Source organism: Pseudopodoces humilis, chromosome 21 (genome assembly GCF_049639895.1).
Source record: "Pseudopodoces humilis isolate 2021_Gansu_Grassland_sample_001 chromosome 21, ASM4963989v1, whole genome shotgun sequence".
Taxonomy (NCBI): Eukaryota; Metazoa; Chordata; class Aves; order Passeriformes; family Paridae; genus Pseudopodoces; species Pseudopodoces humilis.
The window spans coordinates 7,873,330-7,899,484 of record NC_142220.1 but is presented as its reverse complement, the minus strand read 5'-3'; the positions used below and the strand labels follow the sequence as shown (position 1 = coordinate 7,899,484).

Below are 26,155 nucleotides of genomic sequence, written 5' to 3'. Positions count from 1 at the left end.
TTTGCAGGTTTCATCCTCCAGGTTCCCTTGAAACTCCTTTAAATAAAAACAATTAGCTGCAGCATCATTCTCCATCACCATAAGCTGTCCTAAGCCTGTCTGCTCTGTGTGGATGTTCTCTGGAAGTGCCAGTAGCTGAGAGGACACACAAACCAATTTCCCACACCTGCTCTTCACCAGCCAAGCCAGATTTGGCCAGGAAATTGAGTTTGGATAACACACACGTGTGTTTTGCATCTCCCATTTTCTGTACCTCTCATTGTCTCAATCCCCTTTTCTCACAGAGTTTCTAATTCTGATTTTTTTTTTTTTTCAGGAGCACATTAGATCCCTGTTAATGAAAATTTGCTTGAATTCCCCAACAGATTTGCATTGATTTTTGGGTTGGAGAGAGGCAGGGAAAGCAACAACATTAACAAGGAGACCTACTCATTCGAACTTAATCTGTTCCTCTGTCGTAATTAGCAATACATTTGCTTATGGAGAGAGAAGATTTTGATGACTGACAAAATAAAATAAACTGGGTGGAGAGAATTTTGCAAGTTTTTAAGTGTGTGTGCAATGAGTGAAAGGAGAAAATGAAATGAAAGAGAGAGTCATGAAATTAAACACAAAATGCATCTTTTCTCCCCACATAGGAGCATTTCATCCTTCCTAACTCAGCTGCAGTTTGGCAAGCCCTTGTTCTTTGTTTTTCATGTCTTCTGTCAAAGGACAAACCAGCAGCTAAGCCCTGACTGGGGAGCAGCCCTTGAAGGAGTCTAGAGCAGGTAGGGATTTTCCTTTGGCTGATATCCACCAGAAATATTTTCTTGTGTGTTTGATGCTGAGCTGTGCAGGACCTGCCTGGGAGGGGATGGGCTGGCCTGGCTTGGCTGTGCTTCAGCCAAAACCCTCAGCCAGCTCCACTGCTGCCATCGCCTGAGGGCTGGCAGAGCAGTTTGCAGCCTCAGGTTTATTTTCTTTCCCTTTCTGGATGCTGCTGAAGGATTTGCTGGGCAGGGAAAGGCGCTCCATCCCATGTTTGTGTGTGTAAAAAAATCAAAATGGGAATGATGTATTACCATTTGTTTGCATGTGGTCACCTTGAACAGCTGAGCTAGGAGAAATCAGATGTTGTGCTGTGTGTCCTTCAAGTGATTATTTCAGATATTTGCAGTCTTGACAAGGTTTTCCTGCAAAGTCGATGATAAGAAATAATTTTCATTACATGCCCAAAACAGTCTGTAAAGCACTGAAATCATTATGAACCCAGTCATGCTGCTAAAATCCAACTGATTATGCTCTATTTTGTTTGAACTTTTAATTCCTCTCCTACTATCTTCCCTTGGTTAGTGGTCAAGTGTAACTTTACCTTGGAGCTCAGCCCTGTGAGACACAGCTTGTGGCTGATTGCATCTGGTGGGGGGGAAAGAGGGGGTTTTGCTGGAACCTTCCTGTTAATTTTTGTGCATAAATTAGGAGAAATTAAGGCTGTGTGTGGCCCATGCAGCTGGTCATGGCTTGGCCATGATGTGATGCTGAGTGAGCACCACACCAAGTGCTGAGTGGCCAGAAGGGATCTGGTGGCTCTGCTGGCAAACCATACCCATGGGAACTGAGGACAACTCTCAGGAAAGCCTGAGAGCTCACAGTGGAGATGGAAACGAGATAGAAAGGTCAGAGCCATTGGTTTTCTGGATTTCATTGCCAGTTAAAACTTTATTGTCTGAGCTTTTCTCTCTGAAACAAAGTTAGGAGAATAAAAATCAGTCGAATGTTGGGCTTGCTTCATGCAGATTCTGATGTGTTCTCCCTGTATTCCAAGACATCCAGAAATGATGCAAACATGCTTTGGGCAACGCTGAGCTAATCAGCTGCTTGAAAGGCAGAGTATTTTAACTTCAGATAGGTGTCAAGTCATCACGTCCTCGTTTCTTCAGGATGTGTGGAGAGCAGGCACGTTGCTGCCTGCCAGGAGCTGGGCCAGCAGCCCTGGAACCAGGGGGTGGGGAGGGCATTCTGTGGCTGTGCCAAGAAAACGAGGCTGCAGATCCACCTTGGATCTGGAGAGCCACGGCTCGGCCCTTTGGCTCAGCATCCCTTCTCCCTCTGGGGCTGGAATCAGAAGCCTTGCTGTGCTGGATTAGATTGCTCTGCTGGATTTTTGTGTCTGTGCATTACCCTGTGCCTCATTAGCTGGTTCAGCATGGGCTGGAGCTGTGCTCAGGTCAGCAGGACGTGCCCAGGGGTGCCAAGCCCTGCCAGGGTTTGCATTTCCACGGGCTTGCCATTGCTCAGCGCATCCAGGGATAGGTGCAGCTGATAAACGTGTCTGATAAATATGTGTAACAAACAGCCAGGGCCCAGCACACTGTAATAAGCTGCTCATCTCTGGAGCTGCCACAGCATTCTCCTGGCAAATATTCTGACACTTGATCACAGTCCTGCTGGGAACTCCCAAACCATGGGAGCAGAGAATTTCTCCAAAATCTGGCTCATTTTCTGCCGCGTTCCATGCCGCTCATAACCCCGGGAGTTCTGCACTTCTGGGCACTCCCAAAATCTGTTCTGTCTGAGCTGAGGCTGGGGGAGCAGTGCAGACCCCCTGAAGAGCTGGGTGGCACAAGGGACACTTGCAGGGTGTCACTCTGGGACATGATTACGTGTTGCTGTCGGGGCAGACTCGGCCGCAGGTCGTGCGAGGGCAGCCTCAGTGGGTCAGCCAGATTGCCCTGGCTGCCTTTAAAGGGTTTATCCCAAGGGGCAGCTGTCCTGTTTGGAACCCTGCAGCCAGGTAGGATCCAGCCTTCCCCTGCCATGCCTGGGCTCTCCCAAGTCTCAGCCTGCAGGAATTTTCACAGAGGCTGTTGGGAATGTGGCTGGGTTTGATGGATATCTCCTTTGGGCAGCAGGTTTGTTGTACTGGGGCTGGGCTCTGTCCCCCCACCTCCTCCCCACCCAGGCAGGGTGGGAACCTCCAGGAGGGCACTGCTGAGCTCTCAAGACCTGGAGCAGATTAGAATATGCTGAACTGTGAAGACTTGTCTTAATTAATGCTTTATAAGGTTACAGCTAGAGCTGGGGAAATAATCAATAGTGAATCATCTGCACGGCAAACTCAGCTCTTTTCTGCGGGCGAGTTATCTGTAAACAGCTTGCAGTTTTCTCCATTTGTTCATTCATTATTTACAATTATTTCCCAAATAGTTCCTTCAAATTGCTTTTGGTCTGCAGCTTGTTCGCCAGCAGCACGTGGCAGGCTCCTGCCCCTTTGCTAGTCAAGCTGTGATCATTAGTTTTTGGTGGGACGAGCAGGTTGTGTGGCCTCACGCTGTGTCCCCAAACACAGCAGCCCTGCTCCTGCCATCCTCCTTAATGAATTCAGAATAGCTTTGGGCAGACATTCCTTGCTTCTCATGCAGCATCCCCTCTCTCTGCCAGCAGTCTCGTTAGTTAAACCCTTCGTTAGGAGGCTTGTCAGGGTGCAGCGGCTGCAGCACGGATTCAGAGCCCATCTCATCTGGATTCTCCCTCAGCTGGTCCTCACTGGCCCTATTGGCCTTATGAGTAGCAGGATCTTCAAAACAGGCAAGTCTTAGTGACCACGGGTGTTTTCAAACTCAGGAACCTGCTTGGGCCACTGGTGAGAACCCCCCAGGGGCCCAGGCTGGCCCTTCCTGCCCCAGATAAACCCTGCTGGTGTCCAGGCTCACACCAAACTGGTCTCTGCAGCCAAAGACCCTCATTTAAACCTGTCACTGTGCCCAAAGTGACTGCAACCCTGGCAGAGAAAATCACCTCCAATTCCAGGGCTCTGTCCATGGTCTGGCTTGCAGTGTGCCTTCCCCTGTTAAAATCACCACACCATCGCAGCTCCAAGGAGCCGTGGCACTTTTGATGATTAAAAGGATTTCTTCATGATAAGAACTGGAGTGAAACTCATTTCAGGTAGCAGCCAAACAGCTGCTGGATGGTACACAGTTTCATTTACTGCTGACATGAACTGGATTGTTTTAAGCAGAGGAGGTAAATAGGCTCTGACATAAATCAAAGAAAACACCAGCTGAGGGTCAGCCGTGCTCTGGGGATTCACTGAATCTGTGAGGAAACCAGACAGAGGAGCCGGCTGCTCGCCCACGTCGCTCAGGAAGGGTCTGCCTCGGCTGCAGGAAGAAAGATTGCCCCATGCTGGGGAATTTTGACAGGTTTCTTCCCATTCCAACACTGTTACAGCCCCTGGAAGGCAGATCTTGGGATGCAGCTGCAAAAGAAAAGTGCTGGAAGTTGGTCCAAGGTCTCTCTTGTCAGGGTTGTGCTGGGAAGTGGCTGGTGCTGGCATGGGAGTCTGGCCCTCTTCTCTGAGAGCCTTGGTATCATCTGATAACTGAGCTGAGCTGGAATTGTCCCATGGGACACAGCTGTCACCATCCTGGGGCTGCCCCTGGGAAGGGTCCTTCTCCCCTCCGTGGTGAATCCAGCACTCGCCCCTTCCCACCCCCATCCCAAGGCCTTGCTGGCCCTGGCATCACCTCTGCTGCAGGTGGGGATGCAGAGAATTTGGGGAGGTCACAGAGGAGGGCTCAGTGTATACAGTGATGCAGTCCAGAGATAGAGATCACTACATCTGTCTTTTCTGTGGAAGAAAGACAGAAGGAAAAAGGAGTTCTGCTTAAAAAATTAACAAATCCTGGCCTCAGAGGAATCACGAGCCCAGAGCAAAAACCCACTGAGCGCCTGAACAGTGCTGCCTGCAAGCTGGGAAGCGTCCCCAGAGCCAGCAGCGGTGTCCTGAGGCTGCAGACTCGCTCTGCTGGGTGCAGCAAACACTCCCAGTGTGCTGCCTCAGTCCCTCCACAACTCAGACCTGGGAAAAAACAGCAGCAGCCCCCTTGGCTCCCTCTTCCCTGCTGCAGGTCCCCGCAGCAGCTGGGCTTCACCACCCTGCTCGAGCAGGGGGAGAGAGGGTTGGGTGGTGGTTTTTTTTTCTCTCCTTAAGTCAAAATCAATGATGATGACAGAGTTAGAAGGTGAGCGATGGGAAAGGAGAAGAAAGCACCCGGTGTCAAATTTGATGCAGGAGGCAGTTAGAGGAACCTATTACGAGTTCTGTTGCCTTAGGGTATGTTGGTGGGTACATAGGAGAGTGTAATGTCAGCGAAACAGGAGAGCAGTCTCTTTCCCCTTGAACCCTTATCATTAATGTGGAAGGCATACATTGTCAGCTATTAGTCTGGAGGGGAGGGAGAATAGCACATGAGATGTCTTAGTTTGGAAATGGAGTCTGACTCCTCGTCTGGCGTGTGAAGGATGGGGGTTATTGCAACTGTTGTTGTTGTTGTTTTTGCTGTGATTACGGTGGGTATTACAGGATTTGGGAGAAGATGGGGCTCTGAGGGTTCTGCTGCCTCTCAATGTGGCCTTTGAGGAGGGAAAAGCATGGTGTGGTGAGTGCTCTGGGTGGTTGGAGCCCCTCTGCAGAGCGTGGTGGTGCCATCGGTGACAGGGATGCTCTGTGTGACCCAGGAGGGAGCAGGTCTGTGTCCCCAGCCAGCACTCACACTGCCAAGGGGGACTTGGGTGGTTGTGAGAAAGACTTTGCAAGAAAAATTATATAAAAGAGTTAAAAAAGTGGTTTTAATTATTCCTATTGCTGCTGTAGTCATTGGTGGAGGACGAGGAGCGTAGGAAAGATCTGCAGGCAGGGATTTGGGTCTGGGGTTTGATGCATCCCTCTCTGTCCATGAGCCCAAGTCAGTCTGTCTGCTTTGCACTCAGCAGCAGCTTTTGTCCAAACACACCAAATATTTATTGCAACCCTGGGTGAACCCATTCTCGAGTCAGCAAAGGATGCTGGCTCCTGCAGACACAGGGACAGAGTCTCTCTCCCACACCTCAGCTCCCATCCCTGCCTCACCCACTTGATACAGTTTCCCTCATTTAGGAAATGTAAATAATTCCTTGGGCTCGGCTAATCCCAAGATTACACGAGTAATTCCTGTTTGCATTAATGGGAGCATCTCTCTCAAATTCTCCGCATGTGAATGAGCATCACAGGACTGGCACTCTGAGCCCGGGTGAGTCTCTGGCTTAGACTTCCCCTCCTCCCCTCCCCTGTGCTCAGGCAGGATCTGAGAGGAAACACAAAACTAGCTCCTCTGCCTTCATTTGTTTGGAGGCACATTGCAAACGATGTCTGTTATTAACTCTGGCCATTAGTCCCTTCCTTCTCCATCCAGCTCTGCCATTGTGGCTTTCAGAGTTACCTCACAGGAGATGGAGAACATGGTCATGCTCCATGAGGTGTGAGAAAAAGGGTTTATCAACAAGTAAAGCAAATCCATCCCCCCTCTGCCTTCTGCTGGCATCTGGTGTGTGCTGACTCCCAAAATCCCAGCCTTGGGGTGCCTGGGATGCACATCCAGGGATGCTGCACTACCCTGAGGTTTTTATTTCCACCCTCTGTCTGGGTGGGAGGAGATGAGGATATCTGCAGCTCCCCAGCTCCATCTGCAGCTGCTCTCAAGCCCAAACCCAAAGCCAGGGAAGTGCCAAAAGCTGCCCCAGCACCGGGGTCACCGGGCAGAACAGAACCCTCAGCTCGCTGCTCCTGACTGCGCCTCCCACTGCTGCTCACCGGGGAAAATTATTCATTAAGCCAATTAATGAAGATAAGATGGAGTAGCAGCTATGGAAAAATACAGATCAACAGCAGGTCATTCCCTGGGCTGAACCCTGCCCCTTCTCCTGCTGGCAGCTGCCTGGCACCGCTCACATCCCCCCTGGGAGATGCCACAGGCTGGGGCAGCCAGGCCAGAGCTGACAGCCAGCTGTGGCCAGGGGCTCTGGCTGAGGCTGCTGTGCTTCAGGAGCTGGGAGCATCCAAGGCAGTGACAAAATTATAGCAGGGAAGGGAGGGAGTTAAAAATACTGAAGTAATCGCTAAAATACACCCCCCCCCAGACTGTCACACATCTGTCTGCACCCCCAGCACAGTCCCTGGAGCTCAGCACTGGGTCAGGCCAGCAAGTGAGCGTGGCAGGGATGCTGCTGAGGTACCTCAAACCTCCTGCCTCGGGGGCTGTCACTCAGCTCCTTCATTAGGAGGGAAAAAAAGTGCTGGAGAGCCCTTGCTTCCTACAGTGGTTTTATTTCAAAGCTCTTTCAAATCAGGGTAAAGAGGTACGAGGCTCACTTTTGCACATGGGTTGCTGAATGGAAAAAAGAAGCACGTTCTTAATTTGGGGAATGATTTGGTAGTTGTAAAAAATGGGAAGCCAGGAGAGCTTGGGGGATTTGGGGGAAGTTCTTGGGTTTGGGATGAGAGGAAGGTGGAAGAGCCAGAAAAACCTTTACACTGCTGTGAAATCTGTGTGCCATCAGTATCTGCTGTGGGGAAAAAAAATGCAGCAGTTAGCTGAGCAGCAAGATTGGTGTTCTTGTATTATTCCAAAAACATAGGGCTGATATTTATTTCATTAGAGGAAGCCTTCCTGTAGCCAGCAAATGAATTCCACAAAGTGAGAGGAACCCCAGGATCAGGGACTTTACTTCATTTGGGATTGTGTGCAGCTAATATTCTGGTTAAATAAATGCATTTTACTAATTGGATTACTCAGACAGTGTAATATACTGCTGGATTTCCAACACGATGCTAATAAATTGTGTGAAGAACTTAATCATGTTAGCTTCCAAAAAGCTTGTAAGAGATGAAATTAAAAAATAAGTAGAAGTTGACATCTATTGCATTTCACAGTGTCTTCATTTTCCTCATCCTTCTTAGAGTTCTCCTTTCCTCAGCATGGCTGACGTGGATTTTTTTAATCTTCCTGTGATTAGGGAGGATGCAGTGTTAGAGTGGGACTGGGGCTGCTGGCTCCTGCCTGGTGTTTGGCTCTTCTCCTAACACTGATTCTGGTAGAGACAGAGGGAATGAGGCCTTGCCATCCCCTTCTGGAGGCCAGGGAGCTGTGGGATATTTCCCTGGGTGCAGCAGGAAACGAGGCTGGAGAGAGGCGCCTGATGCTCCCTGGAGTTGGGAAGGATGCTGAGGCCGCACAGTGAGCGTGTGATGGGGACTGTGCTGGGGGAGAGGACGTGGCCCTGGGCTGGGAACCCCACCAGGAGCATCCCACAGCTCAGGGCCAGCCCAGGGAGGAGCTGGGTGGCCTGTGCTGTGCATCCACGCCCCTCCACATCAGCAAAATGATGGAGCACAGGCACTGCTGCCTCAATTCATCATCAGCGAGGCACAGCACTGCTCAATTCACCTGATCTTCCCACCAGCAAGGGAAAAAGCAACACAGACTTTTCTTTCCTTATTTTTTTTTTTATTTCTTTGACAGAAACATACAGTGAGTGAATGGCTCTCCCTCTCCAGCAATCTGACAAATGGACACTAAAAACAGATAACTCGTCCCCCCGTCAATAGAGCAGCTCTTGGGTCACAGAGACAGCTCAGATATGTTCCTTCAGCTGCACCCAGCTCTAATAGGGCCTGCTCCTTACTGAGGAATAAATGCCAGGCAAAGGGAGTGGTGTGGCTTGAGCTGAGGGGCTGGGGAACCTCAAACAGATGGAGCCCACTGTGAGGGCTGGAGGGAAGGACAGTGCCTCTCACCCAGATCCAACAGCTGTGGAATTTCCTGGGATGAGGATGCTCCCAGCCTGAATTACACCCCAGCTCCTTCCCCCATCCTCTGCTGAGGATGAAGCTGTCACAGCCTCCCAGTGCAGGACAAGGTTTGCTGCAACATCACTTTAGCTCAGGATGAGCACCTCCACATGATGGAAATCATCAGGGTGAGCGTGCCTTTGTGAACAGCTCACCAAAATGAAACTCCAGCACTCGGGCCTCAGCAGTAAAAATACCCTTCCCTTGCTCACAAGCTGCCTGTTTGGACTCTCCTAATTTTTTCAGATGTATTTGATGCATCAAATGGTGATAATTGTTGTACTAAAGAGACACATGGGGGAATGATTTGCCTTTCTGAAGCGCTGTGAGATCTTCAGATGAAACGCTCAGCTGCTGTGATTGGCACTAGAAAGAAGGAATTGCCAATTCCTGTTACAGAGCTGCTTCCCCAGCAGGTTAGATGTGTGGCTTGGTGTGTGCATTTTGGTGCCCAGAAATCCTGTCCTGCCAGCGTCAGAGGGACGCACAAGGTGCAGGTGAAGGCAAGCTCAGGTGCTTTTCATGGAGGCAGGCAGGAGCCAGCTCCTCTTCCCAGCTGCCTTCCAGAGAGTCAAACCCAAACCATCCAGACCGAGCAAAGTGCCTGCGAGCAGCAGCAACCCAGAAACCCAAAAAGCAGTTCCCAGCCTGGCATCCACAGTCGGTGCAGCCCCAAAATCTCTGCACTGCTCTGCATTCCCTCTCCCCCCCTCACTTCTAGATATCCTCCTGATCAAAGTTATTATTTTTTTAATTCCCCATATAAAAGGAGCATTGTCTGCGTGAGGCCTCACCCTGCATTTATTTATATTTTCTCTCACAGCAGGATTTAAAAACAACAAACCAGCCCCTGAAATGGCAGCAGCTTCCCTGTAACCTGAACCTCATTGAAATACTAATAACTAGGTTTTGATGCAGCTTTGTGGGTATTAATGCAAATGTTTTTCTGACTCTCCAGGTTTAATAGCAACAGCTTATACAACTCTAATTAGCATAACAAAATTCAGTGATGAGGAGTAAAATGCTTGTCTTGTTTGATGTTTCCTGGTAATTAGCAAGAATAATGATTTATGCAGCGTTCTTGGTTCCCGGCTCACAAAAGATGGCAGGGAGCACTCTCAGCAGTTAACTCTCGGTTTGTGGCGAGGATGGAGCTGCTGGGAAATGCTCGTGGAGAGGCGGGCAGGCTCTCCCAGTGCGTGTGTGCCACCGCACAGCCGAGCCCAGAGCACCCGGAGGGCTCCGGGCTTTTCCCTGCGCATCCTCCCGTGCGGAGCTGCCCGTGCGCTTCGGGGCTGTGCGGGCACACGGGCTCTCCCCCAGCTCCAAACAACCGCCCTGCCTTTTGCACAGGGCTGGGCAGCACTCCTGCAGAGCCGGGACGCTGATTTTGCTTTAGAGATTGGGTTTTTGTGCCTTTTGCAAACAGCGAGTTTTCCCGGCTGCCTGCAGCTGGGGAGGTTTCCTTCCCTCCCTCCAAGCGCTGCACACACGGAGCCCCTGGAGCAGAGCTGTGGAGGAGAAGGGAGGTTTCTCAGCCCCAGCATTTCCAGGATGAGATGAGGCAAAGCTGCTGCTGCACAGCCCCACGTCTGCTCCTCCGCAAAGAAACCTCTTCTGCACGCCTTGGGCTGCGTCTTTGATCGGGGCTGTGTAAAACAGCGCCTGCTGCTCTGCTGCGGGCCAGGAGGAGTTAAAGGTCAGTGGGAAGAGGCTGCTGCTGGCATTTCCCAGGTTGCTCAGCCCGTGTTCGCAGACACAACCCTCTGCATCACCTTTAATATTTCTCCCTGGCTGTGAACCCTTCTCCTTGGCTGGGCGGGGAGCTGCAGGCTCTGCCCGGGCAGGAGCCCCCTCCATCCCTCCTTTGAGTAAGAGGGGAAGGATTAAAAAGGCTCTGCCGCCTTCCCCGCCGGGTGCAGCCCCAGAGAAGCCTCCCCGCTCCATCAGCCGCTGCCAGAGCCGCTGGGAATGGCTGTGTGTGACCCTCTGGGGACTGCTCAGCGCTCCCTCTCCTCGCCTGTGCCATTAAATGTGTTGTGAGTTATGAGTTACGGTCCTCCCGTCGGGCCGGGCGTGTGGAGCCCTGCATTAGGCACATCTTTCTCCTCTGCGAGCTCCTGCCCCGCTCCCCAGCACCATCCTCTCCTTACAAAAGCTTTCATTGTATTAACAGCTGTAAAGCAAACCATGCAGGCCAGTAAATTCTGAAGGAGTAAAAAGAAACCCTCCTTTTATGTGGTATGCAGTCGGCTTTATGGAGGGCAGTGCCGAAGGCACTTACTGAGATAAACGTTCTGGCTGGGTTTTTAAAAGGACTAAATAATGTTGGCCATTTGTGCGTCTGCAAGAGGACAAAATTAGGAGAGAAGTTAAACTACCTGCTACTGAGCATCAGATGAATTTTTGTGGCAATCTGGAAGCAATCTCTGACTGTGTACACGGCTCCCCAGACAGGGACTTGGCCGGCACAGGCAGAGGAGGGAGAGCTGCCGTGTTTCTCAAGTGCCAGAGCTTGGATGCAGCAGCAGCAATGTCGATAGCCTGATCCAATACAGCAAATCCTTTGTTTCCTCGCTAAGAAAGCTAATTTTGCAAAGCAAAAGACTGAATGATGTATAATCTGTGAGTGCCTCTAGTGTGTGGTGCTCTTGGGAGAGGGAAATTGTCGTCTGAGGAATAGGACAAATGCAACCAGGGCTGTTCGATTGTATTCTCTCCTTCCCTCCACCCTCCCAGTGTTTCTGAAATGGCTTCTACCATGAGACACCCCGAGACAAGATGCATTCATTCATATTAATAACATTTGAGTATCTGCATGGGTAAGGTGGCTCAGAGAGAGGCATTCATGATGAGAAGAATAATTTGGTCCAGCCAGTCTTTGCAAACTACTCTGGGGAAAAGCTTTCCCACCCTGGGCGCAGTGGGAAGCCTTGACTGTGCTGTTCACATAAGAAAGCACAAGCTGATCTGACAAGCTGCAAACGCCAGCGTGGAAATGTCCCCTCTGTCCCCTCTGTCCCCTCTGTCCCCTCCATCCCTCCCTGCTACCCTGGGCCGTGTGAGGGGCTGAGCCCTGCCAGCTGCTGGCCACGGGAGATCTGGGCTCACACAAGCAAAGCACAAATCCCTGGGCTGGCAGTGACTGCCGCTGGTGTGGTCACCCCCCAGTGCCTCGGGGTGCTCCAGCCCCATCTGGCAGCCGGCTGGGGGGAAGGCTCTGCTCCAGGAGGTGGTCACAAGGCACCAGAGCGTTCTCCAGTGTCTCCCACAGAGGAAATTCCTCTGGAGTGAGATCATGCTCTCCTCTCCAAAGGAGGGCAGATCTGCTGGGGAGCAGGGAGCTGGGGATGGGGGCAGATCCTGCCTGCAGCCTCTGAACTCGCACTCACCCTGTTCCAGCAAGGTTTAACAGCATCCCTGCACTTTTTATAGCAGCGATTATTTGTTAGCAGAGATCCAGCGTGCAGAGGCTCTGAGCTGCATTGCTGCTTAGCCTGTCCCAGGGGTTGCTGTGGCACATTTTAGTGTTTGTGCCCTGCTGAAGGGAAGCAGCAGCAGTGAGCACAGCCCCTGTCCTGGTACCCACCCCCTGTCCCAGGTGAGGCATGGCACAGCTGCTTGCAAGTAGAGCCTAACCTGGTGCAACAAGCTTTACACTGCACCTCACTACACAAATATTTGTTCCAGGCAGGGGTTTATTTACTGTAGAAATAATGAAATTTTCATACTATGCCTTTAAGATCTTGTTAGTGCAGAGCACAATTGTGAATTGCAGCTGGAGATGAGGTTAACCAGGAAAGCTCAGGGAAAGGACCCTGGCAGGCAGATGGAAAGGTGTGACCCAGCAGTGAATGCTCACACAAACATGGGTAGGTGGGATTGCTCAGGCTGGGCTGGATGGGGCAATGAGCAGCCTGGCCTAGTGGGAGGTGTCTGTCTGTGGCAGTGGGGATTGGGATGAGATGAGCTTTAAAATCCCTTCCAAACCAAATCTTTCCATGAATATGAGTCTATGAGATTGAAATTCTGTGATCCTATGATTCCATGATTCTGTGACTCTGTGACTATGATTCTATGGTTCTGTGGTTCTGTTATTCTCTGATTCTATGATTCTGTCATTCTATGGTTCTGTTATTCTCTGATTCTTTGGTTCTGTGACTCTGTGATTCTGTGACTCTGTGACTCTGTGACACTGTGACTCTGTGACACTGTGACTCTGTGACACTGTGACTCTGTGATTCTGTGATCCTGTGACACTGTGACTCTGTGACTCTGTGATTCTGTGACTCTGTGATTCTGTGACTCTGTGATTCTGTGATTCTGTGATTCTGTGACTCTGTGATCCTGTGATTCTGTGACTCTGTGATCCTGTGATTCTGTGATTCTGTGACTCTGTGATCCTGTGATTCTGTGACTCTGTGATCCTGTGATTCTGTGATTCTGTGATTCTGTGATCCTGTGATTCTGTGACTCTGTGATTCTGTGATTCTGTGATTCTGTGATTCTGTGATCCTGTGATTCTGTGACTCTGTGATCCTGTGATTCTGTGACTCTGTGACTCTGTGATTCTGTGATTCTGTGACTCTGTGATTCTGTGACTCTGTGATTCTGTGACTCTGTGATTCTGTGATTCTGTGACTCTGATCCTGTGACTCTGTGACTCTGTGACTCTGTGATTCTGTGATCCTGTGATTCTGTGATTTTATGACTCCACAATTCCAGCTACATGACTACATGCTGAAAAAGCTCCCCTTGGCGCTGTGTGCCAGCCAGCAGACAATGGCCCTTGCTCAGCTTAGTGCCACTTTCTGGGCACTTTCCAGAGGGTCACACAAACTGCTGCAAAATGTATTGTGAAGCTTGTTGCTCCTCCAAATTTCAGCCTAGACACCTGCAAGGGAGCTCTGAGCCTCACAGGCATTGGTGCCCAGGGGTTTTGTTGAGTCTGGGGGAGCTGTAACAATTCTGACAAGCCCTGTGGGCTCCATACAACGTGTGGGGGCTGAGTCAAGCTGGCTTCTACCCAAAATGATTCACCTGGTGAATCCCACTCTCTTCCATGGGCTGAGCCAACCCTTTGGCAGAATCTGTGTGTTTGAAATGCAGCTCTCAAAGAGGTAAATGTGTGGTCTGTGGATTCATGTCAGATTTCCTCCCAGGTGGTCATCCTTGAATGGGATGAGATTTCCCTGCAGACACAGCTGGCCAGCAGCTGCTCCTTTCCTCTTGAGCACTGCCAGGTAGCAGGAACAAGCAGGAACAAGCAGAAACAAGCAGGAACAACCCCTCTGGGAGTGTGGACCCACTGCTGGCACCTCCCTGGGGTCAGAGGGTGCCAAAGGGACTCCTCAAATAGACTTTGGAGAAGGGATTTACAGGAAAATGTTTCCAGCATGGCTTCAGCAAGGGCCCAGCATCAGCTCTTGTGTGAGGTGAGAGCAGGAGACAAGGTGGAGGGAGGAGAGCCCTGAGCAGGTGCTGCTGTGAAACATTTCCATCCCTCTCTGCTTGGAAAGGCTCATGCAGGCTTCACAGAGCCCGTGTGTGTGTGGATGGGAATGATATAAATGTAAAATTGGCCTTCTCAGGTTCTGAAGAGCGCAGTTTGCAGCTGGAGATGGATCACCAATCTTCCAGGGAATTGTGCTCTACAAGGTTAAGCATGTTTGCAGAAGAAATATGGATAATGCTCTTATCATGTATGACCTTTACTATATGTGTAACATTGTCAGTGACAAAAATGCCACTTTTTAAATGGTTTTCACACTATGGTATCCAGCCATTAATCATGATGTATGTGAGCGACTCTATATTGTTTCTCTGAAATTGCAGCATTAGATTACATTCCATCCCGGCTGCTCACATGAATTGTACCCCCTGTTACCATGAGCAAGGTTCCTATTTTCCATGCCTAATGTCATTGTGGCCCTACATTTACCCAGAGGACTGGAGAGAACTTTCCAAGGCACAAAGAGAGCAGCTCTGCTCTCCCTCCCCGGCAGACAATTTGTGCATATGTGCGTATAAATGGTGCACTTACTTTAAGGTGTCTCTCTAATCCAGGAGTTGATAAATGACTCTTTCAGACACCTCTGCTGATGTTGCATTTTTAATGTAGACAAACTGTAGCTCTGGCTCCAGCCTGTGCATCCCTGCCACTGCCATCCCCACTCTTGGCGGGTTAATGCTTCATCTCGCCTGCTGTAATTTGGGAGGTTTTACTTCCAGAGTGTATTTTGATTTACAGAAGGTAAAAAGCAGTTGGCAGTTTGATGTTTACTCTTTTGTGGGCTTATTTTTTTATTTTCTATTTTTTTTTTTTAATGCAGCAAGCTTTCAGGTGTGAGTGCTGCTTCCTGCTGTACATAACTGATATTTATCCTTCCTGAGGGAAGGTGCTACCCCAAAGGGATGCCAAACAAAGCCCCTCACACCCTGCCTGAGCTGTGGGTTTTGGGACTGAGCTGCTCTAGCTGCTCACTATGGTGCAGGGTGGCACATAACATCTGCCAGTGCAGGACTTGTGCAGGGATCAGAGGGAAAACAGAGCTCTCAGAGAGCAGCTGGATACACAGTCAGTGTTTGCAGCCCGAACAAATCAGTTCCTGCCATCCCCCAGTTAGCATTATCCACAGAATGGACTTGTTGGGAACCCATCTCCCTTTGCTGCTGGAGCAAGAGTGATCAAATGAGTCAAAGAGAAGCAAAGACTTTCAGATGGAAATAGTGTGGGCACACTGCATCCACGCAGAGCTGTGGGTACCCATGGGGATTCCCAGTGTTTCGTGTCTTCAGGGGGAACTCAGCAAGGTCTAATCTTGCTCGTTCTCATCAGCACCAAACCAGAGTGAGGTCACTGAGATCACTGAGCTCAGGGCCCAAGTGGGGAACAGAGAATCAGTCTCTTGGGATGACAATATTTTCAAGTAACAAAAAGGTCTGTGCTGTTGTAGCCCATTGGTGGATTTGAGGAAGACCTCAGCAAGCCTCTGACATCCTGAGTGACCTTGGGAGAACAACAACCTTTGTCTCTGGGCTCCTGCTTCGAAAGCTTTCCATCTCTTACTGCATGCATGTGTTGTGGCCAGTACAGTGGGGACTGGTTTCCTTTACAGCACTTCCACAGGGCTCTGTAATCCCTTTATTCTGCTTTTTTACGTGACTCTTCAGGATTGCAGAGGCAGCAGGTCCCCAGGAGCTGAATCTTCCCAAATGCAGCCTGTCCCCCCCAACTGATCATTCCTTTGACCCCAAAGAGCCTAAAAGGCTTTGCTGCTGTGCCCAGAGATCCCTGTCACTTCTTGCTGAGTGTCTGGTGACAAAGTGAGTGCCTGTGGCTGTAGGAGCCCTCCCTGAGCAGGGCTGTGAGCTCTCACCTCTCTCAGGACAGCCCAGGGCTGAGTGCTGCACCCCTGGGACAAACAGGGCAAGGTGACAACCAGGCTTGGTCTGCAGCACCTGTGACTGCCCCAAGTGCTGCCCACCCTGTCCTGAGCCCTCAGCTCCTGCCTCCCCTGCAGCTGCCTGCGAGCATCCTGAGATGAGTCAATTGTGTGGGAGCAAGTGCAAAACAAATTGCATGTGCTCACGAGAGCAGGAGCCTTGTCTTTGTCTCCATTTCCCTGTGCCTTTGTTCCCAACCTTTGCTTTGCTGAGGAGTTTCTCCTGACGAAGGCAGGCACTGAACTTGAGGCTGATTATGCTTCAAGAGCTTCCTGTTTGTTGGTGTTGTCTAAAGAATAACGTGGCTGTGTTCACCTGCCTCAAACCCATCCTAAACTAATCCTGATTTTCTCAATTTACTCTATCATGCTGTTTCTCTTCCCTCGTTGTCCAACCTGAATGACAAGCCCTGGAGAATGGTTTGGGATGTGGCAGGCATGCCTCCTCTGGCTGCAGGGGGTGTAAAGGCATTTTGGGGAGATGGGGCTCCCCCCTGCCTCCCTCTGTGGAAGGGTTGATGTCACAGGCATTGCCTCATGTTCCACGCCACGCAGCGAGTCAAACTCTGCTAAGTAACTAAATAAAGATGTAATTTTAATGATGATTAAATTGAAGCACCTCATTAATTTCATGTGAGAGGTGGGGAAGTACACGGCAGCTCTTTCCCTAAATTCATTGTTTGTCTGGCCGCAAGACGTCCCCTCTCAACGTCTGGTTGAGTCTAATTTAAGTATGTAAATTTAATGGTTCAGTAAGTAAAATTGCCTTTATTGTTTGGAATGGTTTGCACAGTAATTTACGAGCTAGCAAGGCTCATTTGATAGGAGTGTATGATGGAGTAGGTGACTACAGTGAAGGACATGTTTATCTTAAGGATACAGGAGAAGAACACAGATACGGAACATCTGTAATCGAGGACCTTGGGATTATTGTGCTGCTGGAGACTGGGACAGAGCAGAGCTGAGGCTCATCCTGGGGCTCATCCTGGGGCTCATCCTGGGGCTCATCCTGGGGCTCATCCTGGGGCACACTGGGGCTGGGCATGGGGTGCCATCCCTGCCCCTCCGTGCCTGCAGCCCCTGGAGATGACACCAGGGCACGGGCCAGCCCCTCCCCGTGCAGGAGGATTGCAGCCCCACGCCCCAGGAGGAAATTTTTGTCATCAAAACAAAGGACAAGAGACCTCACAGACCGCAGGAGCAACAAGGAAATGTTTCCAGCTGCCTCCAGGTCTTTTTTACTCCCACAGTGCTGCTTGGAGAACAGGGGAAGGGAAGGGAAGGGAAGGGAAGGGAAGGGAAGGGAAGGGAAGGGAAGGGAAGGGAAGGGAAGGGAAGGTGCGGGAAGGGAAGGGAAGGAAGGGAAGGGAAGGGGAAGGGAAGGAAGGGAAGGGAAGGGAAGGGAAGGGAAGGGAAGGGAAGGGAAGGGAAAGGGAAGGGAAGGGAAGGGAAGGGAAGGGAAGGGAAGGGAAGGGAAGGGAAGGGAAGGAAGGGAAGGGAAGGGAAGGGAAGGGAAGGGAAGGGAAGGGAAGGGAAGGGAAGGGAAGGGAAGGGAAGGGAAGGGAAGGGAAGGGAAGGGAAGGGAAGGGAAGGGAAGGGAAGGGAAGGGAAGGGAAGGGAAGGGAAGGGAAGGGAAGGGAAGGGAAGGGAAGGGAAGGGAAGGGAAGGGAAGGGAAGGTTTTTGCAGCAACATGAGGAGCTCAGGTGTCACCAGGGGATGGATCCATGGTGAAGCCGGGCTGGGATGTGGGTGGTCCCCAGGAGCTCTCTAAGCCATCCTGCCACTGCTATGTGTCACTGTCCCTCCTCCAGACTCCTTCATGCTGTAACCAGCTTGTTATTATCAAGATTTTTATATAAAACTGCTTGTGCTGAGGAGCTTGAAGTACTTTCCCACTTTAATTCAGTCTCACTACACACTCACAGAGTTTATCATTCTCACCTTGTAGGCTGATATAGGGGGTAGCAGAGCTCTGCCCAGGGTCACCCAGCTGGGCAGAGCCATGGTTGGGAAGAGGACACCCCCAGTCCAGCCCCCTGACAGCATCCTTGCTGTCAGACACTGCTTCCCAAAACTGTCACTCCAACAGACAAATTAGGGTAGTCTGGCTTCCAGAAAATCTATCTGAGGCATGTTGCAGTCATAGAAAAATAAAAATAAAAACAAAGTGGAAGTGTTACAGCGAGCAGCTGTGCTTTATAAGGAAATGTGGAAAGACAGGGATAGGTAGGAAATCCCTGGAATGGACAGGGAGGGAGTGCTCAGTGGAGGAGGGCACATTGTCATCATTACAGATATAACCCAGAAACACTCTCCACAGGTTCTGTTTTAATTTTGCCCAGCTGTCACGGCCTCCCTTGTTCAGGCTGGACAGATGTGTGCACCCAGAGGCTGCTGAGGGTTCTTTCTCCCACAGTCTGGGTGCAGAGCAGGAGCAGGCACTGGGGCAGAGCTTGCAGGCACCAGAGCCCCAGGGCAGAGCAGATTTTCCCTGCACCCCACTGTGTCCCACTCACATCTGCTGCATCTGGGGAAACTCCCTGCTTTTCCCTGCTTTTCCCTGCTTTTCCCTGCTTTTCCCTGCTTTTCCAGCCAGAGGTGTCTCCTCCCCATCCCAGGAAGCCAGGGATGTACTGCAGCTCTGGTTTCAGGAGCTGTTCACCCCAGTGTTTCACTCAGTGGTAAGAAGTGTCAGACATACAAGGAGTATTTGTGTCCTGCTTTTATTCCAAGGGTGAGAATTCGGAGAGCAAACACCAGGACATGCTTTGGCCCTTCAAGTACCTTGTGGGTGGCCCAGGGCACCAAAGTCACTGCCAAGAAAGCTGTCCAGGCTGGAGACATCCTCACTGCTCTGTCTGTACCCAACCTTTGTTGGGCTCAGCTCCTGGAGCTGCCAGGATCTGTTTAACCCCTTGGCTGCCGTGTGGTGAGGAGAGCCCATTAGCAAAGCGAGCAGCAGTTCCATCCCTCGGTGCTGGCAGGGCAGCCATTTATTCTGCTAAGTAGACAGGGTGTAGTGGAGAGTGTGATGAGAAAGGAGGGAGGGCTGGGCACTGTGGAGAAAGGGATAATTAAAAAAATGAAGGGAAATCTACCCGATTGTACTGCCTGCTTTCAGGGGGGCATTCCTCAGGCTGTGTTCTCTTCTGTTCACTTCTCTGCTGATGGGTTGAGTGAGGGAAGGGGCAGCTTCAGCCACACGTGGAAATCTTCTTTTCTTCCTCTCCCCTTTCCCACATTTGGCTGGTGAGAAGGACCCACTGACCAGTGCACAAAAGGAAATAATGGATCTTTTTTTGCAGACTTCTTCCACTGAAGTCAGCTACTACCTTGTTCTCAGGGACATTAAAAACCAAATTTTGGAGGTGGATGCTTCCCATCTTCCTTCACCTAATGCCCATCCAGCAAAACCCCTGGTGTCAGTCAGTCTGAGCTGTGTTGCTGCAAGGATTTTCCTCTGCTGAAACCAATATCAGGCTAAACCACAGCACTGGTTTGTTGTTGTGGTTTCCCTTTGCTTTATTTGCTCCTGAGCCTCAAGCATGAGAAAGTCCATACCTGGCTTGTGAATCTCTGTTTGTTCTTCACAGTTTGGTCTCGGGTCACCATCTGAGAGCTTGCAGAGCCCAGCTGGGAGATGCTGCTCTGGGCAGGGTCCCTGCCTGCTCCTGCCAGAGATGGACCTTAACACAGCAGAAATTACTGGGGTGGGGAACACAACATGTCCACTTTGCAGCACTGGAATCGTAGAATGTTTCGGGATGGAAGGGATTTTAAAGCCCATCCACTTCCAACCCCCACCTGCCATGGGCAGGGACATCTTTCACTGGACCAGGTTTCTCCAAGTCCTGTTTGACCCAGCCTTGAACACTTACAGGGACAAAACCATGCAATTAACATTGAAATCAGCCAAATTTATTCCTAACAGACTTTTAAAAACTGTTCCTGCACTCAGTGAAAAACAAAGAGAGGCTGTACCTCCTGCTGGCAGGGGCAGGCACTGGGGAACCCCAGCTGGGCCCACCAGCTCTTCCCAAGGGTGGTGGTGGGATTTGATCAGGACACTCCAAATCAAATTGGGTTGGGGTTGGGTTTTTTTGCATCAGCATTGCGTTTTGGCTGAGAGCAAAGGCTCCTCACTAAGGACCCGTGCACATTTCTGGCCTTTTGTCACCAGCACCAACTGCAGTGACAAAGTCTGTTTGTCCCTGCCTGTCCCTGCCTGTCCCTCCTGTCCCTGCCTGTCCCTGCTTCTCTCTGCCTGTCCTGCCTGTCCCTGCCTGTCCCTGCCTGTTCTCTGCCTGTTCCTTCTGTTCTCTGCCTGTCCCTGCCTGTCCCTGCTTCTCTCTGCCTGTCCTTCCTGTCCCTGCCTGTCCCTCCTGTCCCTTCTGTTCTCTGCCTGTCCCTGCCTGTCCCTGCTGTCCTCGCTGTCCCCACTGCCCCCACTGTCCACATGTCCCTCCTGTCCCTTTCTGTCCCTGCCTGTCCCTGCCTGTCCCTCCTGTCCCTGCCTGTCCCTCCTGTCCCCACTGTCTCTCCTGTATCTCCTGTCCCCACTGTCTCTCCTGTCCCCACTGTATCTCCTGTCCCCACTGTCTCTCCTGTCCCCGCTGTCCCTTCCTCTTCTCTCCCTGGAGCAGAGGAGCTGAGCGGGATTCCTGGCAGGACAAAGGAAAAGTGCCAGCACTGTGGACTGCCCACACAGCCACTGTCCAGGGCCTTGAGACCAATTAGTCTCTATTAATTACCTTTTGAGCCCGCCTGCAGCTTTTTGAAGTTCCAGCATTGTTCCCTCCATGAACACCTTTTAGATCCTTCAAAGGGCCGGGGCTGCCTGAACCTGGGGCAGGCTGGAACCTCCCGAGCTGCCCAGGCTCAATTATGGCTTTCAACAGTCACCTCTAATCCTGTGGCCCAAACACGAGGCCACTGACCTTTCCAAGTCTTGGGAAGGTTGTTCCAATGAAGATGACAACACAAAAGAGAAAGAAAGGGTGGGGAAAAGGAAATTCCGCGTGACATGGAAATAATTTCTCATGTCCGTGCAGAAGGTTTTGCTCTGCCTTCGTGTTGGTAATTTATCAATTTTGAGATTAGCAGCATTGTACAGCCTGCAAGGAGAGGCAAACTGGGGCATTACAAAGCTTTACAAAAGGTCTGTCCTTACCATGGCAGGAGAGGACAAACTGCCCCTCCTGGACAAAGTAGTTTGGATCTAGAAAATGATGTCAGCTTTGGCTTTGCCTAAAATTCATGTTTTAGACAATGGAATGAGGGAGATTTCTACCCAAGTCTTGAAGTGGTGGTAAATATTTTCAGATTATTCATTTTAAATTTATGGAAAAGGGGAGTTATGGACGTAGTGAAGGGTTAATCTTTTGTGGGAGGAGGTTGCAGTTATTTGTATTATAGTATTAGGGTGCTGAGAGGACTGATAGTTCAGTTGGTTTTGATGGAGAAGATATAAAAATTTAATGCTGGAAAGCAGATATGCAAAGCAACAACAAATTATCTGCCTGAGTTGCGCTGCTTTTTCCTGGGCAAAACACAAATAAAGAAAATGCATAAATGATAATGAACTCAAATGTCAATAATGGAAGATCTGAGTCACATGGGCAGGGAAACTTTTGTACTAATTATCCAAGTTTCAATCTCTCAGCATGTCAGGAGCAGAGCAGCTTTAGCTGTTTGAGTCGTTTCTTGATCACGCCAACATCCATTGAAATAAATTCATTTTTCTTCTGTGCTTTTCAGCTCTTTTTCCATAGCCCTGGGATGTGACTGTCTTTGTATTAATAGGAACTTCTGCCTGACAACCATTAAATGTGCATTTAAGCCTTTTGCATACCCTGAACATGCTATAGCTGTTCCATGTCATGACTGCTGACGAGCGGGGTCAGGCCCTTTCCTCAGGAGATATTGCTGAGCCTATTAGGCTCTAAGGGGGTTAGAACAATTGATATTTACAGCCCTGCAGCACCAGGGGTCCCACACCGGCCCAGGGAGCTGTGTGAAATGGGGAGGAGAAGGTGGATGGATGGATGGATGGATGGATGGATGGATGGATGGATGGATGGATGGATGGATGGATGGATGGATGGGATGAGTGTTGCTGCTTTAAGATTTATCGACTGCACCAAGTTTTTCAAAGAAAATCTTTTGGAAATGCCATTGTGGGAAGCTGCAACATGATTTGCCAGGCTGGGAAATCTCCTTGGGGTGCAAACATGCCTTTGGCCTGGGCTGTGAGCCCTGCTCCTGTATGGAATGTTTGGGATGGCTTTTCCAGGCTCATCCTGTGCTGGGATGGGCAGAAGAGGCACTGGGAGTGCCCAACCTGACCGAGGGGCTTGGGAGAGCTGTGATTGTAACACAGCCAGGGAGATTTGGTTCATGCATGGTTTTGGGGAAGGCACAGGAGGGTCAGACACTCAGTATTCACAGGAATGGTGTAACTAGAGACTGGTTAAAGCTGTTTTGGACCCAGTTTGGAGTTATTTTGCTGTCCTGCTCACAGTGTGCTGGTTATTCCCCAGGACTCCCCAGAGGCTGGAGCTATTCCCACTCAGGTGCCATGGCAAAGACCCAGGGTGACACTTTGAAAAGCAATCACTTGGAAGTCCATCACTTGAACCCATAGTGGGTTTTTTCCCTTTGGCTTCAGACAAAGTGGAAACCAGAGCAAACCCTGACCTGGTTACATAAGAGAAAATGTAAAAATAACCCATGAGCGTGAGAAGGGAAAGTGCAGGAGAAGTGAACCTGAGTGACAGCTCCTGGAGCTGCCCTGGCTCCAGCAAAGATTCTCCCTCTCCTCAGTTGTACAGCTCTTGTGGGGTGATTATTTCAGCCTACAGGAGCCTGTTGTTGCAATTAAACACTTAGAAAGTGCAGGAAAGAGTCAGGAACAGAGGGAATAGAGGTGAAACCACCTTGTCATGCTGAGCTTTAAAAAATTGTCAGCTCTGGAATGGTTTTGTGCTCAGAGACAGAGAAGGGAGGTGATGGATCTTGGTGCTGGGTCTTTGGAGGGTAAGAGGGCCAGTTCTGCAAACCAGGGTCCAGATGGGTTCTTGGGTTTCAGAGTCAGGATGAGACTCAGGAGAGCACCAGCTCAGGGTGGTTTGTGCCTCACATCTGCTGCGTTTCCCATTCACAGATCACTCAGGGCAAGGGATGAGGAAAACCAAGCAGGGTCTGGCATTTCCTTTCACCTCAGGACATTGTAGGGCTTTGCAGAGATGGGCAAGTGCTCTCTGTTACAGGGAGATCTCGGAAATGGAGCGGGTTAAGTGACCAGCAAGGTGAGGCTCTTGTTTATTAAGGCAAGAAAAAGCATTGCTCCTGAGCCGCAGGCTTCCTGACCTCTCCAAGTAAACAACAAAAAAAAAAATATATAGAATAAACCAGAATAAAACTCATTCTTTCAGCCAGCTGCAGGTGACCACTTTCCCAAGGTAACTCTTCTCCTCTTTTATTCCACTTGCTTTAGCATTCATGGTGCAGGAGCCGCCGGCTGGCTCCGTCCTGGCAGGATATCAATGTCAGTCAAGACAAGGAAAGTCCGAATCCCCCCTGTCACAGCATGACAAGGAGGCCTGGGTGGTGGTTAAAAGAGAGTAAAGGCTGATTTAGCACTCTCCCCGCTCAGAAGGCTTTGAACGGGCAGGGAGGGGTCAGCTCAAGGTGACCGAACAACAACCCCGCTGTCCTTAGGGTGCGCTTAGTGCTGCAGCAGGAGCTGCTGCTGTGCAGGGGCTGCCTGGGAGCGCCAGGATTCCCGCAGAGATGCTGGGGTCGCTGCTGCTTTGGCTTTTTACCTCTCAGTTCTAAAACCAGGTGCGCTTTGGAGTAGCTGTCAAGGCGGAGAGGGGAAGCTGCATAAAGAGGAAGCACCCGAATGGTGCTGGGAGGTGCAGAGGTGCTGAGATGTGCTGAGGCTCCCGCTCCCAGCGCTGCTGGTGCTGCTGAGATGATGGGGCTGGGCTCACTTTGTGCCACCCCGGCTTTCACTGCAGAGGAGAGCCCGGATTTCATCCTCAGCCTCCTTCCAGCTTCCTGTCGCAGTTTCTGCTGGCAGCATAGCACCGTGCCACGTCCCCGTGCTTGATGCCAGCAGCAGCAACAGCAGCAGCAGGGTGGGTGTGCAGCCCTGGGCAGCCTCATCCCTCTGGCAGCGCCTTCCCAGGCCGGGCATCCCCTCCCGGGCAGCGCTGCCCAGCCCGGGCTGCCGGCACCGCCTGCTTTTGTCTCGCTGGCAGCGCAGGGGACGGCTCGCTTTGATTAATATTAACACTGCGTCAGCGGCTCCTTCCCCGTCGTTTTAGCAGATGACTTCTCCTTCAGCACCGATCCGCCCCGCATGCACCGAGGGGATGAGGATCCACCGGCGGAATGCGGGCGTAGCTCGCCCGCGCCTTTATTTATTCCTCCCTCTTATTTATTTATTAGTTCATCTGATTTATATCCTTCCCTCTGCTTTCGGCTCTACCTCAGGGCGCCCTGCTGCAGCTGGGGGGGGTCACTCAGCCACTGGGCCACGGGGGTGGGTTGTGTCTGATAAAATTGCAGGTGAAGCAGCACAGCCCTGCATCCCCAGCCCTGCATCCCCATCCCTGCATCCCCAGCCCTGCATCCCCAGCTCTTCGTCCTCATCCCTCCATCCCATCCCTGCATCCCATCCCTGTCTGCAGCCGAGCATTGTCACTCTGCTGCTGCCGGCCGGGCGCTGCCGGGCACCCCCTCCCCGCCGCAGCCCCGCTCCCCCCGCCGCCGCACGCCTCCTCTGCTCGCAGCATCTCTCCCCTCCGCATCCGCTATAATTGACATTTTCCATCTGACAGGTTCTGTTTTCCCTTCCCGCAGTTGCTAAGGAAACCGGAGAGAGGGCCCGGGAGCCATTAGCTGCCGTCATCGCCTGCCCGTCCGCAGAAATGTCACTTCTGCTAACGAACACCGGAGGGGGAAAAAAAAAAAAAGGAAAAAAAAAAGAAAAAGAAAGAAAGAAAAAAGTTAAACCCCCGAACAAAACGCAGCAGCGAGCTGCTAAAGAAAGGGATGGTGGAACGGCCGTGCCAAAGTGCTGTGTCCCCACCCCGGTGGGGATCCTCGCTGGGCTCAGCATCCTTTGCCTGCTCCACCTTTGCCCCTGCAGAACATCGGGATGAGGCGTCCTCCCGGTGCCCACGGGCCATCCCCAGCCACGGGCAAGGGCAGAGAGGAGCCCCTGGAGGTTTCTGGCACCCCAAATGGAGGCAGCAAAAGCTCAGGTGCCCTCCTGCAGTGGGTATCCCACCCAGGGCAGGGACTGAGGGGCACGAGCAGCCTCCTCAGCTGCTTGTTCCTACCTCCCTCCCACTGCTATGTTGTGATTTTAACTTTGCTTGAAGAGGTTTTTATTAAAAAGCAGACAGCTGCCGGTCGCCCCTTCCCAATGTGATGATGAGGACGGGGCTGTGGCAGACTTTACAATTCCCTGTGGAATTAAGTGAATAAAAAGCAAACACCCATTGACCAAACCACTGTGGCTCTGCATCATGCCACACACAGGTTCCTGAGTCGTGTGGGAGGTGGAGTTTTCTGCTGACTTCATAAAGTCCTCGGGTGTTGCTGCTTCTTCTGTTTGGAAACTTTTATTCCCCATCATGTTCTATTCATTCCCTTCCCCTCCAATTCAGAGAAATGCCAATATTCTAGTAGCTAAAAAATCAGATCCAACGTGATCCAGCAGCTTGTTGGAAACCCCACATGAAATCCCTGGTGGAGGTGGCAAGAAAGCTGAAATTTCCATTCTGGAACATCTTCTATGCCACTGTAATTCTTTGCTCAGTCATCAAGATACAAATCAGAGGAAACCCAGCTCCTTGGAGACACCTCCAGGTCCACACACCCCCCAAACTGTCCTCCACCAGCTGCTCCAAATGAAGATAGAAATCCTTCTCCATTCTACCAAGCCTGCGTGACCAATGTGATTTCTGTAGATTCCATGAAAATGTGGGTTTTTTTTTTGCTGTGGAAGTGCTCACATCCAGCAAAGCCTTCAGGGAATTTTGC

General features: G+C 50.9%; 1 long non-coding RNA gene across 1 annotated transcript; it reads left to right on the top strand.

The window, feature by feature from the left end:
- Window positions 1-13,960: 13,960 nt before the first annotated feature.
- On the top strand, window positions 13,961-14,745 carry LOC148182706 (uncharacterized). The gene is made up of 2 exons (XR_015774351.1): window positions 13,961-14,088; window positions 14,245-14,745. It is a non-coding gene; the product is annotated as an uncharacterized LOC148182706 (long non-coding RNA).
- Window positions 14,746-26,155: the final 11,410 nt, after the last annotated feature.